Source organism: Protopterus annectens, chromosome 10.part0, assembly GCF_019279795.1.
Source record: "Protopterus annectens isolate FY-2018-M chromosome 10.part0, PAN1.0, whole genome shotgun sequence".
Classification (NCBI taxonomy): Eukaryota; Metazoa; Chordata; order Ceratodontiformes; family Protopteridae; genus Protopterus; species Protopterus annectens.
This window is the reverse complement of record NC_056744.1, coordinates 1149958049-1149982821: the sequence shown is the minus strand read 5'-3', so window position 1 is coordinate 1149982821 and position 24773 is coordinate 1149958049. Positions and strand designations below refer to the sequence as shown.

At 39.7% G+C, this 24773-nt stretch overlaps 1 protein-coding gene across 1 annotated transcript in view; it reads right to left on the bottom strand.

Annotated features, from left to right (window-relative positions):
• LOC122813522 (carboxyl-terminal PDZ ligand of neuronal nitric oxide synthase protein-like) overlaps nt 1-24773 on the bottom strand; it is a 2813298-nt gene that overhangs the window by 886324 nt on the left and 1902201 nt on the right. The window lies entirely within an intron of this gene.

Sequence of the window (24773 nt, the reverse complement as noted above, 5' to 3'; positions counted from 1 at the left end):
TAAGATCAAATCAGATACCATGGGTTGGGTGGACAATAGGGACTGAAGCCGTGTGTGAATGAAACAAGCTGCCCTGCTATTTACTATTGTAATTCTGGCTTTGCAAGACTGTAATAGTTGCCTGTACTTTCAGATGAATGCAATCTAATTATCAAATGTATGAGTCATTCTTAATGTATATTATTTTATATCTGTTTATGTAGATACGAAATGTCTGTTTAAAATGTTTGTAATATGTTACAGCTTTTCTCCCCAGACATGTGCCGAAAAGTTTTTTTTTTTTGACTAAAAACAGGTGGACAAACGTGGGTAAAAAAAAGGCAAAATTAAATGAAATTTGTATTTGTGTAAGGTGAGCCAGTACACATAAGTTGTAACTAATGTTTTTGTCAACTAAATGAAATTAATGCAAGTATCTAACTTAAATATTACTATTATTTCTACTTTAATCATGGCAGGGTCAAAGCTGATACTTTGTTCAGTAATGGGGGAGGGGGGTTGTTTGTGAATGAAATGGGTTGACTGGACCTGTTTATTATTGTTGTAATTCTTATTTTGCAAGATTGTGTACTTTGGTAAAGTCAACTGTCGTAAAAGCCTGTGTCAGCATCTCTCAGAACCACTGGGACATTAGGCATTGAAGTGACATTGAGTTGTGAATAATAAATTAAGATAGTACAGTGGGATTTCCAAATTTCCTTACTTTTAACTTGGCATTGTGCAAAATGCAGATTACCTAATACAGTACAACGTATGTTTACTGCATCATCTGTACTCATAACAGCTTCATGCAGTCAAGACTAACTACTTTTTTACTGTTTAGAGATGTTTAGGTTTTCTGCTGTTATAGCATAATCTAAACACCTCATTAGCTCTGAAATGCAAATTAGTCTAGTATTTGGTAGACTATTTGGCATGTGCAATAGTGATTAGCAGTTATTGTATGTAAAATGGTAAGCATGATCAATGTTGCTCCCACTGTAACAGAGCTCCTCCCCGTGAAGTTAACCCTGCCCCTTTCTAACTGGCCACGCCCCATTCAGGTGTCTCCTGCAGCTCTTTGATTTGAAGTCACCAGCCGCCACTGTACACAACTACAAATTTCTGTCTGGGCAAATGTTTTTCTTTCAAAGCTGGATGTATTGACACAGGCTGTGTATGGCTTACAAAATACAAAGGAAGTGGGAAACATGAAAGTACTGGTAACATGAAATAACAAGCTAGTACAATATTTAAATGAAAAACACAAGCTGTTAGAATCTCAGCTGGCTTATCTAGTATTAAAAAATAAAGAACTCAAGAAAGAAGAATGCAACTTTAATACAAGGAATAGTAAACTTACAAACGAATAAAAAAATTATGGAACTGGAGTTTAGATCCAGTAGAAGGTTTAATTTGAGAATTCTGAGTCTACCAGAGTTCTTAAACAGAACTGCATCTCTAGAAACCAGCATGGCAAATGTATCATGGGAACTTTCTTAAATATCAAATTTTGCTCAGGTGATGACTGTAAAAGTTGATGCAGTGTATAGATTAGGTCCTTTCAAAGTAGGTCAAAAATCATCTTTTGTTTAGCCACTTTTGGACTTTATAAGAACTGGATGCTTCAGACTGCTTTAGAACACCGTGGTTTGTATATTAGCAACTCAATCTCATTTTTTTTCTTAACTGAGTTGCATATCATATGAAGGTATTCACTCATCTTCACAAACGTTTATTGTAAAGATCCTCCAAAATGAAATTCAAATTCCCTGCAATGTTACTTTTTTTTTTTTTTTTTTACTAAAACATGACAATAACCCTGAATACAAGAAAGCAAGCCAAACAGAAACTGCAGTCCTTGAACCTGGTTCCCTAAGTGCCCCATGAGGAAGCTGTGAAGATATTTGGATTGATCTCTTTTTAATGTTTTCCATTTTTTTCATCTCACTCTTTCTGCTATTTTTTTGTATGTTCTCATTTAAAATAAATGTTTAGTTATGGACACAAAAAAATCATTAAAGGAAGGATTAGGGAGGTGGGTCGCTTGCTGTCAGGGACTGGTGTTATTACATCTGGTGAAATTTCTGTCTCACACAAAAATTGCACATATAAACATAAATGGAATTAAAAATCAAGTAAAAAGAAACAGTTTCTTTTGATCCTTGAAATATTTACATATGCACAGAACCTGCTTACAGGAGATGTACCTGGAGCAGCAGAAATATTGCCTGCTGATAAATAAGAAATGTCAATAAGTCAGGAATAAAGTCAGTCAGAAAAAAAAACTTTGGGGGTTGCAATCAGTATTTGCAAACCAGGTTTTTAGATGGTAGGTAAAGGTAGTTACTCAGAAGCATACCTCTCAACAGTGCCGAATTCATCGGCATTTACCGGTTTTGAGGTTCAAATAATGGGGTCCATGAATTCCCAATTGGCCCCCTTTATTTCAGATTCCTTCAAGGCTTTTTTTTTTTAATTTTTATTTTCTTGGCAATTTACCACTGACATCATCATGTGCAGACGTGTGTGTGTGATGATGTCAGTGTCGTGAGCAGCCTGCCAGCCGGTCGGAATTCGGCTGAGGGTTCAAAGGGTGAGACTGACTGACCCATTGGCTGTACTTGTACTCGGACTTGTGCAGCAGCTAAGCAAAGACAAGTGTTTTTTTCAAGCAGAGTCCGTTAGTTTAGAGAGGGCCAGGACTCAGGAGGGACTGGACTACACAAGGTACAGCTTAGAGCGTTTACACCACCTGTTCAGTCAGTTAATTAATGTTCAATTAATCACCTGAGCAACCCTCTCCCTTTAAGAGCTGGTCTTAAGGAAACCTTCCTATTCAATCCCTTATACTTATTGGCCTGCAATTGTAAAATCCAGTATAATTCTTTTGTTTCTGTCTTATTAGAAATATCACCCATCCTTAAATCTTCCTGGATGATTTCAACAACCATAAACCTAAAACTATGTACTTTATCTATCTCAATAATACATTTAGCCGGATCTACTTCACATGACTGAAAACTCAAAATACTGAATTTCATTTGACTGAGACCACAACACCTAATTTTCAAAACACTGATAACTCATTTGTCTGAGTCTCATTATACTGAAAGCTTACAATGCTGAATTTCAAAATACTGAATTTTAAGCCATAGACATGCACACTTACAACACCAAATGACTAACTCTTTTCAAAACTTAAAAACTATTTACTTACCCTCTTAATGGAAACCAGACAATATCAAACCAAACTAGGTGGGGGGCTGCACTCCCCACATCCTCCCAACTATATATATTAACTCCAGGATTGCACTACAGTGGAGAAAAGGGCATATACCTTTTACTTACCTTACAGTACTGTACACACTACTGCTGGGAGTGCAAAAAACATCCACCATATTACTTTAGATACTTTCCATAAAAATGTAAAGAAACATACCCACATTTAGAAACACTACTTTCTATGTTACTATCAGTATTCTGACAGTCACCACTTTAAGTTACAGTATTTTTTTTTATCACAAGCAAGTCACAGGTGAAGGGAAACACACATCACTTGCACTGGTGTTGACATAACCACAAGAATTACATTCACCACATGGGAAGGTTCCTTTTATGGTATTGCTATGGTTACTATTAGCACTACCACAACACGACAAGAGCATTATTTTTTTTGTTTGTTTTTAAAAATAAAGCTAGGTGTTGTCCCTACTAACTCTCTTACATCACTATCTATGTGAAATATGTGCTGGTTATGTTTTACAATATCACAAATGGAAGAATAAAACAAACACATAAGGACATCTCTTTGCTGAGTAACATCAATCAACTTCTATTTCCTTTCTCTAGAAAATAGGGTTTAGCTATATCTAACCTTAGTTCTCCCATCTTATCCAACTCAGTGTTAATTTCTTTGTCTCCACACCCTCTATCTCTAAGCTCCTTTTTCATTACTGAGAGCTCTTCCACAAATTTAGCTTCATTACTCTTCAAATGAGAGTCTCTCATACCTTGTCCCCTTATAATATTTCTATAAACACATTGGAGATAGGAATCATATTTTACATTGGAAAAGTTCCCATGTGCACCTTTTTTATACCTTGTTGTGATAGTTTGGTTCAGCTCACCCCTCTCTAACTTAACATCTAAAAAGCTCACCATATTCAAAGAAATATCAAATGCGAACTTTGAAAATGTTGTAGTTCCATGTAAGTACTCTAAAAATTCTTTAATTTCATACTCACTACCTGTCCACAGGAGGAACATGTTATCCACAAACCTCCTGTAGAACTTAATCAAAGGTATAAATCTGCTATTGTTAAGGACACATTCACTTTCCCATTGTGCTAGTATGCTGTTTGCATAGCTGTTGCCACATGATGTGCACATAGCCACACCCACGCATTGCCTATAATACTTGTCATCGAATAAAAATACATTATTGTCTAGTATGATCTCAATAAAAATACATAACAGATCTATTAATTTCAAATCATAACCACTGTTTGTTACTAAGCAGACTTTAAGGAGTCCCTGTGGGATGCACTGTCAGAGATGCTGGGTGGGCAGATTGGTCTGACGAGGTGGATGACTTTTTTGAGCTATGATACAGAATCAGTACTGCCTACACATGGTAAAGCCCTGCTGCATCTAATAATGGTGGCTGCCACAAAAGCAATTACTAGAAAATGGAAATCAAAATCTAAACCAACTATACTGGAAGTAGTGAATATAGTAACATACATAAAGCAACTGGAATTGAGATCTTTAGAAAAGGGTATGAGCAAATTACATAGGAAAAAATCGGAATTGTGGGAACAATACATACAAGGGAAGAATGAGGTTGAAAAGGCGGCTGAACTTAAATGAGCTACATAATGTCTAAGTGAGAGATTGGGTAGATTATAAGTGACGTATAATGTTTGCAACTAGGAGTGTGTCAATTTGGTTTGTAATGCAAAATGCTTGTGACTAGGATTGTGTCAGTGTGGTTTGTTTTTATTTATATAAATGTATGACTGCCAATTAGTAAGTGATGGTTTAATAAAGATGTTTCTTGTTAAAAAAAGGCAGGAATTGAATACTTTATGTAACATTGCTTGAGTTATATGATATATAGCAATATATGTAAAGTATGTTTGTTGTGTTACTATAGTTTGATCACTTTTATATGAATGTAACTTTGCCTACATCACTAGCAATAATTCAATAAAGGTGTTTGAAAGAAAAATAACCTTTTTGTCAGTACTAATCCCTCTTGGTTCAGAATAACCGTAAAATGTGAGCATATATCCAATGTTATGAATAATCTGTACTTGAATAGGTTATGATTCACAACTTCAAAATAAATCTGTTAGACACTTTTTGGTGTCTGCCAACACATTATTAACTTCACTTACCACAGGTCTTAAATGCTTCTTCACATAAAAGGACATTGAATGGCTCAGTGAGCCACCCCACGTCCGGACACAATAGGTTTGAATGGGAAGTTAAACTGGTCCTTATGAATTTTGGATAGTTCATAGAGAATAGGACCAACAGGCTTCTCAACAATCAAATACTTAAATAACACCTCTGAGATACTACCACTAAGTAAACAATACAATAAAGTAGTGCCAACACCTTCTAACAACCTCTTTTACAAAGATACGATCAACAAATTCATAGACATATGACTTATAAAAGGTAGGTAGAAGTATAAAATGTTATATTATAAAAGGTAGTGTCCAATATAACGAATGCTTTGCCTTTATCTGCAGGGTGAATAAAAATATTTTCAATATCTCAACATTTTTAAAGGCATACTTTCATGAGCATTCAGATTAATTCTCTTCCACCTAGAAGCATTAAACTACTGCTCCAGGTCTTGCTCACATGCATTACAAAACACTTCCAATGTTGCATTTAATACTGTTTTTTTTAAAGTTATTGCAAGTCGCTCAAATGAAAACGTTCTTAACTGTAACTTGCATGCAAACAGTTTTATATCGAGCATGGTTTGCCCTAAATCAACTTCAACAGCTGGCAAATATGACAGACCCTTCTGTAGGACCCATAACTCATGTTCCATCAATGTTCTGGTGGAAATATTATGGACACGTTGGTAGCTCCTTTCTCCCACATCCACTTGATTGACCTGTTCAGGTGCTCTTCTTGTGAGTTCTTCCTCTTCTTTCGATCCCTGCTCATAGATCGATTCCGTTCTCCTATACCCCTTTTTCTTATGGGTAACGGGAGTGCAGGAAAAGCCTGTGATGAGTTGGTTTTACTGATTTTCAGGTATATGTCCACCTCCCTTTTCAGGGCCAGATCCATAGATATATATAGCTTGCTTACATGGATGATAGGAAACAGCGCAGTCTAGAACTTAAATGAGTCAACATATGTTGAGGCTCCTCAGAGACATTTAGTCAACTCATTTTAAGTCCAACTTTCAGGCTATATTTATTCAAAATCACCTAATTTAAGGGTTAAGGAACTTCCCACCATACACCTCCATGGTGAAGGAAATGGATTTGTGGATGCAAAAACACTTTTTTGTTTTATTTGTGCAAAGTTAATGTTCTGATTGATAAAAATTGGTAAGGCAATGTTGTGAAATTCAGTGTTTTTGAATCTGATTCCTAACCATAAATCTGAATTAGGTACCTCCTTATTTGTTTAGTTACAGAAATGTTGTAGGATTGCCTGTTCTTATCCATAGTACACCAGGACTTAACACTGGATCTTTCTGTTTTACAGCCTTCTTATTTTTGTGCAACTCCATAAGACCGGTTGGCCATTACCATCTAAATGAATAAGCTTGATATGACCATCTCACTGACCTATATGTCTAGGCATCTACTATCAAGATTTAAGATTATGGTCATGTGTTTTCCCCTGGACAGAGAAGTATTATGGAAGTTAAACAAAGCCATTATTTATTTTCTTTATAACTGGAATTAGGGTAATGTGCAGCTTCAGTTGATCCTGCCTTGTTGTCAGTCTGTCCCTTTGGCACCACTGGGTATTTCAGATGTGATGTCTAGCACTGAGCACAATTATAATGGCGGCTGATATGAATCCCATTATTCTCATGATTTCTCTAGCCGTTATGTGATTTTCCACAGCTGAACCCTGTCTTCTAGCCAGAGCCAGGACCTCTGGCTAACAAAGTTTTAAGGCAACTGCAAACTGGGGACAATTATTAAACTTTTCCTAGTAAATTCATGATTCACTAAAATGGGTTCATATTAATTCTAAAAAGTGTAGTGCTGCCACTTTTGCAGGGAACTCATCCTCTTATTATATTATATAGAAAACCCACAATTACAAAATATAGTCAGGGACCTAGGAACTTGAGTTGGCAGTTCCCTTTCTCAATCATGTGACAAAGGTTGTCAAGAACTCCTTTTATTTAGCACAGCTAATTGCAAAATGAATGCCTTCATTGTCTAAAGAGGTAATCACTTCCTTATACTCAGTATTGATGACACCAGTTATTCAGTAAAATGCCCCTTTTGTGATCAAACAATTAGAAAGATCCCAATTATTCCCAACCAAAAAGACTACAGGCCTAAAGTCCTCGAGCTATCAAGAGAGGCTCAAAACTCAATCCCTTTATTCATCCAAGGGAGTGGGGGTTTAGGACATGAAAATGCTGCCATTGCTAATGTGCTGGCTAGAGCAGAAGCAACTGTCATGGCCGCCTGTCTGATGACCTACTTATGTGGCTCTCAACTCTATACTATACCATGGTTATTCCCTAGTAGAAGGGAATGAATGGTTAAAGTCCTACCAGAAGGTAACTGATGGTCAGCAGGCAGGAGGTCAAAAAGCAGCTGGTGGGGAGAAAACTATGGAGCTTGAGCCAGCTCCACAGGTACATAGGGATAAAGCCAGGTGATCTGGTTTGATTAGCAGCAGTTGCCCCTGTTGGAGCTGACACTAGGATGATTGATGTGCTTATCCTTAGGGGTATAAGGCAGAACAGGGCCATCGCAAGCCGTAATCTCTCAGAGTAGGGGCCGTGACATGGTCTTAAGGGTGTTCATTCAGCTTATTAAGCAGTAAACATAGTAACCTACCTCAGTAGGTGCACTGAAGCATACATATGCATGAGGAAGAATAGAAGTCCCCACTGCATATGGAGAGGGGATAGAACTCAAAAATAAGCAGGCATTAATAGCTGGCATACCAACAAGGGCACAAACACCTCCTATGTATGCTTGGAAGACAGGACCCTAGGAGATGGGGTGGTCTGATGGTCAACAGTTACAGTGGCAAAAACTATGTCTAAATACGCTGCATGAGTGTCTATTCTAAACTATGTATGATGCATTTGATCTTATTCCCGTAGATCATGAATTAAGGGTAATAAAAGTCCAAAAAGAACAGTTCACTTACTTGATTGTCAAAGAAAAAAAATCAAGGTTTGCTTGCAGATCTTCAGATCATCAAATGAAATACAAAAACATATCTGTTTTTCTACAAAAGGTTCATAAAAACTCTAGAAATGTGTAACACTGACTATAAGAAAGCTCCTAAAGTTTATTGTTTCAGTTTCTTCTAGCTTTTGACCCCGAAAGATATGCCCCAAGTTGTATTTACCTTACAAAAGATCAACTTAACCTTAAAATGAATAATTTACAGCAAGGGTTATATGAACATAATCATACCAAAAGTACAGTTTTGTACCTACCATAAATGTAGATGTTCGGTGCTAATACAGCTGAAATCATAACAGATGGGTTTTCCTGCCATCAGGCGGGTCCTCGGTCGGCCGAATTCCAAAGTCTAGGTCCGGCGTCGGATGTCGTCGCTTCTTCCCTGACGTCAGTGCGACAGGGGTATAAAGGAACCAGCAGACACCATTTTCTTCAGTTTTTCTTGCCCCAGATGTCAGGTGCCCCCAGAAGGAAGGCAATACATACATTTATGTAATAATACAATGCAATATAATCAAAAAACAGTAGTTGCAAGCAAATACACCATAAAAGAAAAACCCAATCAGGTTGTATGAGGAGGTGTTACCCATTAGGCCTGTCCCAAGAGGGGAAGGAGGGAGGGAAACCTGGACTGCAGCTGTATTAGCACTCGAACATCTACATTTATGGTAGGTACAAAACTGTACTATGTTCATCGTGCATACAGCTGCAGTCATAACAGATGGGTAGAATACCAAAGCTAAAAAAGGGGTGGTAGGCACTAGGTGGAACTAGGAGGAGCCAGAATGCCCTGCAAGACTGCAGTGGCAAAGCCTGCTCTAGATTTGGAGTATAATGGTAGGTGATAGTGCTTGGAGAAAGTATGTACAGAACTCCAAGTGGCTGCTTCCAAAATATCTTTGGTAGGAACCCCCCTGAGGAAAGCTGCAGAGGTAGCTGTGGCCCTTGTGGAGTGAGATCTGATGCCTGCAGGTACAGTTTTACCATGAAAGGAGTAACAAAAGCGTATGCAGTGGGCTATCCATTTTGAGATTGTCTGTTTGGAAACAGGCTTCCCTTGAGCTCCTGTAGCATAGGACACAAAGAGTTGCTCTGATTTTCTGAAAGGCTTTGTTCTGTCCAAATAATAACGTAGCTGTCTGTGAATGTCCAAGGAATGTAGTAGTCTCTCCCCTTTGTTTTGAGGATTAGGGTAAAAGGTAGGTAAGTGGATAGCCTGATTCAAGGCTACCCTAGATACTACCTTTGGCATAAAGGAAGGATTGGTTCGTAAGGAAACTCTGTCCTGATGGAAAATGATGAGAGGCTGCACAGCCATGAGGTCTTGTAGTTCTGAAACCCTGTGAGCTGAGGTGATAGCCAGAAGGAAGGCTGTTTTCCAGGACAAATATTGCAGTTCTGTTGAAGCAGCTGGCTCAAAAGGAGGCAAAGTCAGTTTTTCTAGAATTAAATTGAGGTCCCAAGCAGGTACTGGTTGCTTCCTTGGGGGTTTTATATTCTTAGCCCCTCTGAGGAACTGTCTTAAGAGGGGGTGAGAGAATAAAGGAGGATCAGTGTTGTATTCTGCAGAAATGGCCGAGGCATGGATTTTGATGGAGGAGAAAGAAAGTCCACTGCTTAGCATCTCAGCTAGGTACTGTATTATTTGAGGTAAATTCAGTATTCCAGGATTCTGACCCTTTTTCTGATTCCAGGCACAAAACCGTTTCCATTTTGCGGAGAAGACTTTTCTAGTAGAAGGCCTTCTGGCCTCCAAAATGACATCCTGCACCTCCTTGGAGAGTAGGGTCTGTTGTGAATTTAAGGAATCTTCCATGCGGCTAGATTGAGTGTTTTCAGCTGACTGTGAAGAGTTTTGAAGTTGTGCTGAGTCAGTAGAAGAGGCATTAGAGGCAGGATCCATGGTGGGGAATGAGTCAGGCTCCTCAGGAGTGGGTACCAGTGTTGTCTTGGCCAGTCTAGAGCAATGAGAATCATCTTTGGTCTGTCTGCTCTGGTTTTTAATAGAACTTTGGGCAGCAGAGGAAGAGGTGGAAAGGCATATACTGTCATTGTTGTCCAACTGAAAGAGAGTGCGTCCACTTTCCAGGCCTGTGGATGAAAGGTCCTTGAGCAGAATTCTGTCAATTGTTAATTTCTGTGGGTGGCAAAGAGATCTATGTCTGGCCTTCCCCATGCTGGAATTATCTTTGTAAAAACTTGAGGATGCAACTTCCATTCGTGTGGATCTGTCATATTTCTGCTTAGGTTGTCTGCCAGCGTGTTTTCCTTGCCTGGCAGGTACTGTGCTTGAAGTTCAATTTGTAATTCCAGAGCCATGTTCCAAAGAGACATGGCTAGCCTGTATAGGGGATATGAATGGGTTCCTCCCTGTTTGTTTATGTACCACATTCACTGTGGTGTTGTCTGTCCTTATCAATAGCTGGCCTGGATGCAGTAGGTCTTTGAAAGCCATAATAGCATTTATTACTGCTAGCATTTCCTTTTGATTGATGTGTAGGTGCTTTTCTTTTTGGGACCATTTGCCCTGAATGCACTGATCTGTCATGTGCGCCCCCCAGGCGTAGTCCGAGGCGTCTGTTGTGATGACTTGATTTGCTTGAGGCTTGCAGAATGGGAGACCTGTGTTTCTTTGACATGCTTGAACCCACCACAGAAATTCCTTTTGAAGACATGGAATCAGTGGTATAATTGTTTCCAAATTGTGGCTGTGTTGAGACCATAGGTTTTTTAGGTACCACTGAAGTTTCCTCATATGCAGCTTTGCACATGGGATTAGCAGGATGCAAGATGTCATGAATCCCAGAGCCTGCAGGATTTTCCTTGCAGTCAGCCTGGTGAAGGTTGCCAGTTTTCTGAAGTATTGAGTTAGTTGCCCTTGTTTCTCTGGCGTGAGGTAGGCCCATCTGGGTATTTGTATTCAAGCTGGCACCCAGGAAAATTATTGTTTGAGAGGGTATTAGCCTTGATTTCTTTTTGTTGACTGTGTATCCCAGAGAATTCAACAACATTATTACAAATGCCAGATGTTTTAGAAGTATATGTTTGCTGTCCGCTTGGATCAGGCAGTCGTTCAAATATGAGTATATTTGTATCCCTTGAAGTCTGCAGTAGGCAATTACTGATGCCAGGCATTTTGTGAACACTCTGGGCGCAGTAGATAAGCCAAAGGGCAATGCAGAGAATTGATAATGGGTTGAACCTGCAAGAAATCTGAGGTATCTTCTGCAATCTTGTCTGATTGGGACATGCAGGTATGCCTCCTTGAGGTCCAATGTTGCCAGCCAAGACTCCTTGCCCAGCATGGGAAGAAGCTGCTGTAATGTGAGCATCTTGAATTTTGGCACGAGTAAAAATGTGTTTAGGATGGATAGGTCCAAAATAGGTCTCCAATCTTTGCCCTTCCTTGGTACCAGGAATAGTCTGGAATAAAAACCTTGACCCTGTTCTTGTGCAGGTACCTCTTGAATAGCTTTCATGTCCATGAGATCTGAAAATTGTTTTTCTGCCTCTGCCCTTTGATTGTGTGGCAGGTTTGGCATGCCTCTCATTTTTGGAAGGGTGTGAAAGTGGAATCTGTAGCCTCTGTCTATAATGTCCAGGATCCATTTGTCTTTTGTGACAATATGCCAATTTTTCGAAAATAATGCCAGTTTTCTGCCTAAAGGTGCTGCCATTTGAGCCTTGCTTGGCATGCAAAGGGGAAAGTCATTGGTTCTGCTTTCTGAATGGCTGTGAATTATCCTCACCACCTCTTTGTGTAGGTGATTGCCATTTTATGCCTCTAAATGATCCTTGAGATTGCCCTCTACCCCTAGGGTGCCTGTATCTACCTCTTTGGGGTCTGTCCGTGGCTGGAAAGGACCAATTTTTTGAAGGCCAATTTTTACTGAAACGTGGAGGTTGTACCTGTAGGACATATTTCACTGTTTGCATTGATTTTACCTTTTCCTCCATTTTCTTTAATACCTCCTCAGCTTTAACACCAAACAATACATCTTTTTGAAGAGGTGCATCTAGTAATTTAGCTTTGACATGATCTGGTAAGGTTTGCTCTTTGAGCCAAGCATGTCTACGTATGACTGATCCTGTAACAGCAGCTCTACATGAGGCCTCTAAAGCATCAAAACCACATTGCAAGGTATGTTTACCCACTTGCTCTGCACTATCTAACAAATCCTACAACTCCTTCAAGTCTGATTGTTCAGGTTGTGACATTTTGCTTTTCAACTGTGATAACAGAAACTGTTGGTACTTTAACATATGGAACTGACAGTTTAATGCCCTCATGGTTAAGGTGGCCGAGGTGTATACCTTTTCCCCCCACATTTCTAAACCTCTGGAATCTCTCTCTGAAGGTAATGGATTTTTAGCAGTGGAGGCCTTAATTCCCTTGGGACCCTGTGAAATAGTTTCTGGGTCAGCCGCATGGCTTTTGTACAGGAATTGGTGTGAATCAGGAACCCGGTAATACCTGTCAGGCTTGACTGGAGCTGGAGGTAAAGAATCTGGGTTAAGGCTGGCCTCCGAATACACATTATCTAGTATGTCTAAGAGAGGAGGTATAGCCAGAGGCCTGTGCTGAGGGAGCAAGAGTAAATCCCTAAGCCTTTTCTTGGAGTCTGAGTACTCTTGGCCTTCCCAGTGGAAGTGTTCCCTCAAGGTATGTAAGGTTTCCCCAAAAGAGTAATCCTCAGGGGGGGGAGACAGAGGGAATGGACTCCTCTGCATAAGAATCTTCAAAAGGGGAGTATGAATGTTCCTGGTCTTCAGAATGTTCTGAAGTAATGGAGGCCTGGTCAGAGGAAGGGTATTCTTCCTCCACTCTAGGCCTTTTGTCCGAGGGGGGTTGAGAAACCCTGATAAGAGTAATCAAATCCTCAGCCATTTTGAGCATCTGCTTTTTAGGCATGGGGCCTTGAGAGGGGCCCTGTGGAGCTTGTCTTTTAGTATGCATGGCTGCTTTAGACTTAGTGAAAGCCTTGATGGAAAAGGAAGTAGAAGGCCTGAAGACACCTTGAGAGGTGGCAGGCCTGTCTAAACTTTGAGTTTCCCCGCCAAGAGAGGCTTCGGTATTTGTAGTCGGGGTGTGGGCCGAAGAGCCTGCGACCTCGGGCACAGAAGACACCGCCAATGAAGTGTCATCGGTAGTCAGGGGCTGCGTAGGCACCTCGCTGAGAACCGGAGCACCTGTAGTCGGCTTTAGCGTGGTGTCGGTAGAAGTCGCGGACCTCGTATGTCGGTCCTTATCTTTGCGTCTTTTACTCAAAACTGGAGTCGGAGTATCCGACAACATAATGTAATTAAACTTTTTGCCAAAATAGTGTTGGGTGAACTCTGCCCGACGCTTAATAGTGCGTCTGTTGAATGTAGCACAAAAACGACAGGCCGAGACGTCGTGGTCTGGGCCTAAGCAAGGAATGCAGAGGGAATGAAAATCCTTATGCGGTATTTGCTTCCCACATGAAATGCAATTATTAACTTTGTCTGACATCGGTCTGAGGCAAGAAAAGTTTCCCCAATGGGGTACTTAGCTTTCAAGAAGACTTCAGTTGAAAAATATTCGTAATCTCAGGAGCTGGCCAACCGGCACTTGCGAACTGCTTCTGCTTCGGGTACCACGCGGCAAGAAAGACTGAAGAAAATGGCGTCAGCTGGTTCTTTTATACCCCTGTCGCACTGACGTCAGGGAAGAAGCGACATCCGATGCCGGACCTAGACTTTGGAATTCGGCCGACCGAGGACCCGCCTGACGGCAGGAAAACCCATCTGTTATGACTGCAGCTGTATGCACGATGAACATCTTTATATTCCCTTTTGCGCTTAGCTAGTTTTAGTGTTGAAAATCAATTTTTTTTGTTTTCACTTAACTTAAAAGATACAACTTGTATTAAAGTGGTCTTTTTTCAACAAAGCAATTACCTTGGGAACACGGTATTCTTGTTTTAACTGAAAAGAAACGTTCAAAGTTCAGGCACAACACTTAAATCAGAAGTTTTAAACTTATGTTATAAATGCCTCATTTCTGCAGCAGAAGGATTCAATAAACAATTGGGACGGTAAGCAATATTGTTTAAGATGTGCTTACATAACCTATTCAAGAATTATAAATAGCATACATGGATGGTAATGGCAATTTACATTCAACTTCACAACTACAAATGAGGTACGTGGCCTGGCTGATGAAATCATTCTTACTATTATTTTCACTGTAATTGCATTAACAACTGTCATATAATGGCAGGAAGAAGGGACGATTAACAAATCTGAATAATAACGCAACACACAGCTATTAAGATGCAAAAATGTTAATATGATGTTTTTCATGCAGACAGCTTATATAAATAACTCTACTAAGAAGCCATAAGAAAACATTAGTGATAGTGGTAAATAGGTGGAATTTGACAAGGCTGGTAGGAAGGGACTTAAAGAACCTTAAATATAAAATAAATTGGAAAGCATCACATTAATGACAGTAAGGAATAAAACAGAATGGTAATGGATACTATTACAGTCTGAACAAAAAGGCCAAAAAAAAAGACACAGCAGAATTAAATGAAATCGAAAATAAGGCAAAAATAATTCATGTAGTGCTTTTGTATTTAAGACATACATTTCCATTGTCTTTGTTTTCAGGGACATGCTTGATTTTATTTCAGACAAGGAAAGACCCCTTTAAAAATGTATTTTTATTTAACATTTGTTGAATGGGAAAGTCCGACTACGACAGAGCCTATTTTTACCGGAGTCCCATGCTCCAGACGCATGTCTTTGGAATGTAGGAGGAAACTGGAGTACACCTGGAGAAACCCACGCGAACACAGGGAGGACATGCAGACTCCACACAGAAGGCACCCCAGATGAGAATCAAACTGAAGAACCTCCTGCTGTGAGGTGACTAAGTTAACTGCTGTACCACTGCTCTGACCGTGACATTTGACTATTTCATAAAACTACTGTTTGCAATAAACTAGGTAATTCCATCTATCGCAGTACATATTTCTTATTAGTCATAAAATTACATGGCACTACAAAATTTGTTTTCTTTTTTTTTTTTTTTTTTTACTCCCATCCCACACCTGAATTTTGCCATGGAAATTAGCTACAGAACATATTATGGCTGCCTTCCCCTATCCAACATCACTCTACTGACCTGTTTGCTATATTCTGAGTGAAGGGCCTGTGATACATTTGTTCCCACTGAGGTTAGAGTGAAGTGCCAGGAGTAGATCCTACATCTACAGTGGGGTCGGAAACATCTGTTGTATTTCTTGCAAATGTTCCCATGATGCATTTAGGACTGGGTATGAAAATAGCACTATGTGGGACCGCTCCTCACATTTGCACATACCCAACCTGATGCAAATACTTCCAATGGTTTTCCAGTCCCTACAGATGAACTGAAACACAGTAGCTGTTCCCAGGCATGCAAATTTGACTTGAAGGCTTCTTTTCTGGAGTTGGCTAGCTGCTTGGAGTTTTCCCCAATGTGGTTCTGCATTTTGGAGTAGTAGTTTGGTTGTGTTCGGTGCCCATCGTCTATTTATTCATTTAGTTGGTTTTCTAGTTGGTGTCAACAACGTAGTTAACATCTGTACAGGTTCATAGGTAGGTACTAGGCTATTGGCCCTAGGGCCTATATAAGCCTAGCCAAAAAGGTACCACCCAAGAAAATTATTTTCCTGTGCCCCTGTCGAGCAGAGCCACAGAAGTGATGCCCGGGGTGAATTTCCTATCTCCCATCCAATCATCAAGACTTTTCTTGAAGAGTGCTAATGAGGAGCTTTGTTTGATATAGATAGGTAGTTTATTCCAGAGTATGGGAAGTCTCTGGGACAGGACTCTATCCCTCCAGCATGTTCTGTTTATTGTGGTGACAAGGTTTAGGTCCCTAGAGCGTATAGCTCGGAGGGATTGGGATTTCTTTAAGTGGAGCATGTCCAACAGCTCTGGGTTTGACACAGCTTGTATGTTAGGCAGAAATCGCCTCTGAGTAGGCGATATGCGATGGAGTAAAGCTGGAGTTTTTTTGAGACGGTCTGCGCAGGGCATCTGTTTAAGGCCGGTAATCCTCTTTGTGAGGTATTTCTGCGGCCTTTCCAGTTGTTGTAGATGTCTTTTGAGGTACACACCAAAAGGAGCATTGTACTCTATAATGGGTTCAATGAGTGATGAGTAGAGGGGAACAATGACCTCTTTTCTTCCTGGATGAGAAACCTTTTGTGATGAGGTGTGCCACGTAGAAGGATTTCCTGACTACTGTGGCGATGTGATTATCAAAGGAGAGACTACTGTCCACCTGTGTCCCAAGGTCTCTTATCACACTTTCGGTGTTAAGTAGACTACCACCTATGTGATAGTTCATGGGTACAGAGTTTTTACCAAAAGGGATGACAGTGCCCTTTTTGGTATTGAGTTTGAGGCCATGGCTTTGACATAAGGCATCCGTCTCAGTGAGGCCCTTTTGTAGGATGTCCACATAGTTAGGAGTTTCGATTATGGTTTGCAGTCATCTGCGAATTTCATTAGCCAAAGACCTTCTGCATTAGCCTGTACTTCTGAGAAGTAGATACCAAACAGGAGAGGACCCAGGACTGAACCCTGTGGTACTCTACTTGTCACTGGTCTGAAGTCGGATTTGGAGTCTGCTACTTTCACAGTGTGGGTTCTGTCAGTGAGCCAGGTGGCAACCCATCTTGTGACATAGGGATTTATACCTAGTTTAGTGAGTTTATCTATAATTCCAGAGAGGGGGATGATGTTGAAAGCCTTGGTGAGATCTAGATAGGCTGTGTGAACCACCTTACCCTCATCTACAGCTTTGGTGACTGCTTCAAAGAAGTCTATCAGGTTTAGGAGACATGATTTGCCTTTTACAAACCCGAACTGGGTGGGGTCTAGAGTTTGGAGATTACCAATGTCATTGTTTATAAGTTCCATAATAATACATTCCATAGTCTTGTAGACCAGGCTCGTCAGGCAAATGGGGTGGCAGTTCCCGGGGTCCGTGGTGGCTCCCCATTTGTGGTGTAGGATAACCATCGCTGTGCACCATTCAGTGGGCACAAAGCCTGAGGTGAGGCTATGATTGAACATGGTACTTAGGTGGGGTACCAGTTCATTCTGTAGTTCATGTAGAATGCAGCCGGGGATGTTGTCAGGTCCCATGGATGCTGTGTTCCTGGAGAGTGTGTTTTTTACCTGTGCAGGGGTAGTTGTTCTCTGGTTTTAGAATATTGTGTGAGTTACTATCCTATGGTCTTTCTTATTCTTCTATCAAGGTTCATTTATCATCGTTTCTGTATGTCTGCCCATGGATCCTTCTCTTTCAAAGCAGTCTCATGTCAAAATGTTCTTGAAAGTGGTTTTGCATAAGAGGTCTTTAGAAAATTGGTCCCTCCTCTTTGTGGGTCTTACTTTTGTGTTAGACAAGCTAAAACTTGCTCCATTTGAACCAGCTATCTGTATGACTTCAGGTTCTTAACATGGAAAACAGTTTTGTTGATTGCTCTGACCTCTGCTAGAATGGTATCTGAGTTGCAAACTCTTACAGTGAGTCAACCCTACCTCATTTTCCACAAGAACAGGATTTCTTTGAGAAAAAATCTTTTTTGTATGCCTAAAATGTTATCAGTTTTCTTTAAGCCAAACTATCTGTCTCCCCATTTTCTTTACTGAAGCACAAAATGAGGTAGAAAGGATACTCCATAGATAGGATTGCCCACAGACAACTCAGGTACTATTCTGACAGAACTAAATCTTTCAGATCTTTGGCTCAATTGTTCATTTCTTGTGAGGGCAAGCAGAAGGGACAACCTGTGTCAAAACAGACTATTTCCAAATGGTTGACTGCAACAACTATTGTGCGAACCGAAAAAATAAAAAAACAACTGCCACAGACTTCTTTCATGTAATTTTATTCACCTCTAGTGCCTCAGCACATCAGCCTTCAAGGAGTACAAACCCATAACACCAAATAAACTTATGAAGCATAACAGAAACAGAAGCAGCATCTGTTCAGTTGTAGACCTCTAGTCATAAATTAATTATTCAATCAAGTATTTCCAATTGCACTCATTGTTTAACCCTTTTGTTGTTAGGGTATTACATTTTAGTATGAGCAAAGTTTCCTTATACAACAGCTTAGCCTTAATTTCCACACATTCTCCCACTTCCACAGACATTTGTTCTAAAATACAACCTTTTAAAAAATGGGATTACTCCCATGAAAATGTTTACACTGCATATCTAATGGACTTTTTAACTTCTCAATTTTAATATCCCTAACGTGTTCCTGTAATTGGACTTTAAAAGCCCTTTGGCTCTCCCCAACATAGAACAGCTCATATGGGCATTTCAAAAAAGTACACGATTCATTCTATATTACATGAAAATTCACTTGTAGGATAAAAACCAATACCATTAATCTTTAGAAATGTATTTACTATGTATTTACATATGGAACATTTACCACATTTAAAAGTGCCTTTATTTACATACATTTGCTGATCACAATTGTCATCTGGTGGAATAAATCTACTATACACTACCATATCAGCTAAGTTCCGCCCTCTCTTATATGAGATAATTGAAGAACTATTAATCAAACTACCAAAATCCTTATTTTAAGTAGAATGGATCAATAATGCTTTAATAATTCACTTAACTGTTCACTTAATATATTATATACTATAACAAAATATATATCTTTTCCATTATTAACAGTATTTCCCATAGGGAAATAAGCAGTCTTAGAATATTTCTTATTTTGTTCCTTATAATACCCCACATCTTTCATCCACTCTTTTCCATTATGGACCAATGTATGGTTGATGGTTTATTAGGAGAGGATATGGTAAAAATAAAGTTACAGATTCCCTAAGGAGAGTTTTAGATAAATGTAATGGAAAAAAGTGGATGCAAGATGTGGGGTAAGAAATACTCTAAGACTAGTTAAAGCAGGTGCCATCATAAATGCATTGGAAAATGTAAAGGTTCATATTGCCTTTACACAAGACATAAAAATCTAAAGAAAAGCATCTACACTAACTTTCAATACATGGAAGGGAGAGAGATTCTTTGTATGCACTACCTCATCTAAAAGAGGAGTTTCAATGTTTACATACCAGCAGTTATGATGGTCTGTAAAACAGGTACCCACTGATGACAATGGAAATCATCATCATGGTGACCACCACAAAAGATTTGTTAGAGTTAGTCAACTTTTATAGCCACAAGGATAATCCAACACAATTACTTAATTTAGAAGGAAGAGTAGAAACAGCAAGTAAATCATCCGAAGGTGTTATCATGGAAAGGTGATTTTAACATGATTGTCAACCCAGAGATTGATGGGGTCTCTAACAGGATTATCCACCTTTCCAAACCTGCTAAATCACTGCATGGTTATATTGAGCACATACAGCTGATATATACATGGAGAACTCTTATTCCTACCAGACATGAGTTTATGTATTACACCTTAGGCACATCCAGCAAGTTAGACCTTTGGTTAATAAACTGTAGGATGTTACCCTTAGTCTCAGTTACAGATATTCTACACCATGCCCTACCATGTCAAACTGTTACTACCAGTTACAAATATTCTACACCATGCCCTACCATGTCACACTATTACTACCAGTTACAGATATTCTATGCCATGCCCTACTACTACTACCAGTTACAGATATTCTACGCAATGCCCTACCATGTCACACTATTACTACCAGTTACAGATATTCTACTGCCATGCCCTACCATGTCACATTACTACCAGTTACAGATATTCTGCCCTACCATGTCAAACTATTACTACCAGTTAACAGATATTCCAAACCATGCCCTACCATGTCACACTATTACTACCACTTACAGATATTCTATGCCATGCCCTACTACTACTACCAGTTACAGATATTCTACGCAATGCCCTACCATGTCACACTATTACTACCAGTTAACAGATATTCCACATCATGCCCTACCATGTCACACTATTACTACCAGTTACAGATATTCCACACCATGCCCTGCCATGTCACACTATTACTAAATGTTACAGATATTCTACACCATACCCTACCATGTCACACTATTGCTACCACTTACAGATATTCTATGCCATGCCCTACCATGTCACACTACTACTACTACCAGTTACAGATATTCTACGCCATGCCCTACCATGTCACACTATTACTACCAGTTACAGATATTCTACTGCCATGCCCTATCATGTCACACTATTACTACCAGTTACAGATATTCTACATCATGCCCTACCATGTCACACAATTACTACCAGTTACAGATATTCTACTGCCATGCCCTACCAAGTCACACTATTACTACCAGTTACAGATATTCTACTGCCATGCCCTACCATGTCACACTATTACTACCAGTTACAGATATTCTACACCATGCCCTACCGTGTCACACTATTACTACCAGTTACAGATATTCTACACCATGCCCTACCGTGTCACACTATTACTACCAGTTACAGATATTCTACACCATGCCCTACCATGTCACACTATTACTACCAGTTACAGATATTCTACACCATGCCCTACCATGTCACACTATTCCTACCTGTTACAGATATTCTATGCCATGCCCTACAATGTCACACTACTACTACCAGTTACAGGTATTCTACGCCATGCCCTACCATGTCACACTACTACTACCAGTTACAGATATTCCACACCATGCCCTGCCATGTCACACTATTACTACCAGTTACAGATATTCTACGCAATGCCCTACCATGTCACACTGTTACTACCAGTTACAGATATTCTACGCCATGCCCTACCATGTCACACTATTACTACCAGTTACAGATATCCTACACCATGCCCTACCATGTCACACTATTACTACCAGTTACAGATATTCTACACCATGCCCTACCATGTCACACTATTACTACCAGTTACAGATATTCTACACCATGCCCTACCATGTCACACTATTACTACCAGTTACAGATATTCTATGCCATGCCCTACAATGTCACACTACTACTACCAGTTACAGATATTCTACACCATGCCCTACCATGTCACACTATTACTACCAGTTACAGATATTCTACACCATGCCCTACCATGTCACACTATTACTACCAGTTACAGATATTCTACACCATGCCCTACCATGTCACACTATTACTACCAGTTACAGATATTCTACACCATGCCCTACCGTGTCACACTATTACTACCAGTTACAGATATTCTATGCCATGCCCTACAATGTCACACTACTACCACCAGTTACAGATATTCTACACCATGCCCTACCATGTCACACTATTACTACCAGTTACAGATATTCTACACCATGCCCTACCATGTCACACTATTACTACCAGTTACAGATATTCTACACCATGCCCTACCATGTCACACTATTACTACCAGTTACAGATATTCTACACCATGCCCTACCGTGTCACACTATTACTACCAGTTACAGATATTCTATGCCATGCCCTACCATGTCACACTATTACTACCAGTTACAGATATTCTACATCATGCCCTACCATGTCACACTATTACTACCAGTTACAGATATTCTATGCCATGCCCTACCATGTCACACTATTACTACCAGTTACAGATATTCTACATCATGCCCTACCATGTCACACTATTACTACCAGTTACAGATATTCTACATCATGCCCTACCATGTCACACTATTACTACCAGTTACAGATATTCTACACCATGCCCTACCATGTCACACTATTACTACCAGTTACAGATATTCTACACCATGCCCTACCATGTCACACTATTACTACCAGTTACAGATATTCTACACCATGCCCTACCGTGTCACACTATTACTACCAGTTACAGATATTCTACACCATGCCCTACCGTGTCACACTATTACTACCAGTTACAGATATTCTACTCCATGCCCTACCATGTCACACTATTACTACCAGTTACAGATATTCTACGCCATGCCCTACCATGTCACACTATTACTACCAGTTACAGATATTCTACATCATGCCCTACCATGTCACACTATTACTACCAGTTACAGATATTCTATGCCATGCCCTACCATGTCACACTATTACTACCAGTTACAGATATTCTACATCATGCCCTACCATGTCACACTATTACTACCAGTTACAGATATTCTACATCATGCCCTACCATGTCACACTATTACTACCAGTTACAGATATTCTACACCATGCCCTACCATGTCACACTATTACTACCAGTTACAGATATTCTACACCATGCCCTACCATGTCACACTATTACTACCAGTTACAGATATTCTACACCATGCCCTACCGTGTCACACTATTACTACCAGTTACAGATATTCTACACCATGCCCTACCGTGTCACACTATTACTACCAGTTACAGATATTCTACTCCATGCCCTACCATGTCACACTATTACTACCAGTTACAGATATTCTACGCCATGCCCTACCATGTCACACTATTACTACCAGTTACAGATATTCTACACCATGCCCTACCATGTCACACTATTACTACCAGTTACAGATATTCTACACCATGCCCTACCGTGTCACACTATTACTACCAGTTACAGATATTCTACGTCATGCCCTACCATGTCACACTATTACTACCAGTTACAGATATTCTACACCATGCCCTACCATGTCACATTACTACCAGTTACAGATATTCTACGTCATGCCCTACCATGTCACACTATTACTACCAGTTACAGATATTCTACACCATGCCCTACCGTGTCACACTATTACTACCAGTTACAGATATTCTACACCATGCCCTACCGTGTCACACTATTACTACCAGTTACAGATATTCTACACCATGCACTATTATTACATTAAATTTGACTCCCAAGCCAATATATATTCCAACATACCTATGGAAATTTGATCCCATTCTTTTAAAGGCAAGGACTGGATTATAACAACAGGTTATTACTTACAGGGTGCAACACCCACCATACAGTATAAACATTTTTGCATACTCAAAACAGTTTAAACTTAGCTGCAAACATTTCATAAAAGAAATAACCCAACAACAGGAACATGCCTCAGCTAGACTTAAGAAATCACAGGAGAAACTCAAGCTTGGACAAGTGTTACAGAAAAGTAGAGATAAAGACATTCTCTGTGAAATTAGAAAAATTAAATAGGAAAACAAACAAATACAAGTTCAAAAGACATGAAAGAAGTGGGGAAAGATAAAAACATTTTCATTGGGTTCAGGAAGTCACATCAAATAAGATACATAGTGTGTCATTTGGACTGATCCCATGGAAGCAAATCAAATATAAATAATGGAATATGCCAAAGTTGGTGATAAAGAGTCAGATTGGCTACAGTTCTCCCTATGAAAGCAAATTTCCCACTACTGGACATGCCAATAGACCAAATGGAATCACTGAAGAAATTCATTGAGACCCAAGAGATAGAAGCAGCCATGTATGTTTTTGCTAAAGGGAAAGTGCTCTGCCCTGACGAACCCTCAACGGAGTTTCACAAATGCTTCACTGGGCTGATCACTACAACCTTGCCTCACCTTTATGTTCAAGCCATTTTATTGGAGAGCTTTCCATTAACCATGACAAGGGCTAGTATTCATGCCCTCTAAGCCTCTGAAAGATCTTCTTGCTATAAGCAGTTGCAGATCAATATCCATACTTAACATAGATCTTAAGATTTTTTGCAAAAATAAAAGTCACTAGGTTATATAAAACTATGCATCAAATCATACCCAATAATCATATGTGCTTCACTAAAGCAAGATTTGGGGGAGCAGATATCATTAGGACATGGCTTAATTTGTAAAAACTCGTGTTATATGTAGAAGAGAGGCAGGTGCTTTATTAACTGACTTTAAATCACACGTGTTGGAGAATTATTCCCTTGAAAATTCATTAAGTGGGCAAAACTATTGTGTAACAATTTTACTGCACAGGAGTGCAAAAATGGAATCTTATCACAACCCGTATCCCTTACCAGAGGCACCAGACAAGGATGTCCTCTCTTTTCCTACATATCTGTCCTAGCTGTATCAGTAAAAGACAAATATTTATCGACCAAGATTCCACTTTCTGCATTACTTTAAAGATTTCTCACACTCATTAACTACATGATTTGCAGATGATTGTGTAATGTGGATAAGCAACCCTGGAAAACAGGCACAAGTTATTCTAAATGATTTTGACAGAATATTGATTATTACTGGGCTGAGAGATAACAAGGAGAAAATCACAATTTGTTTTCATGAGGGTTTCAGAGCACATGCCTACTGTGCAGATGGTAGTCTCCTCCATTCCATGGGTCAAATACACA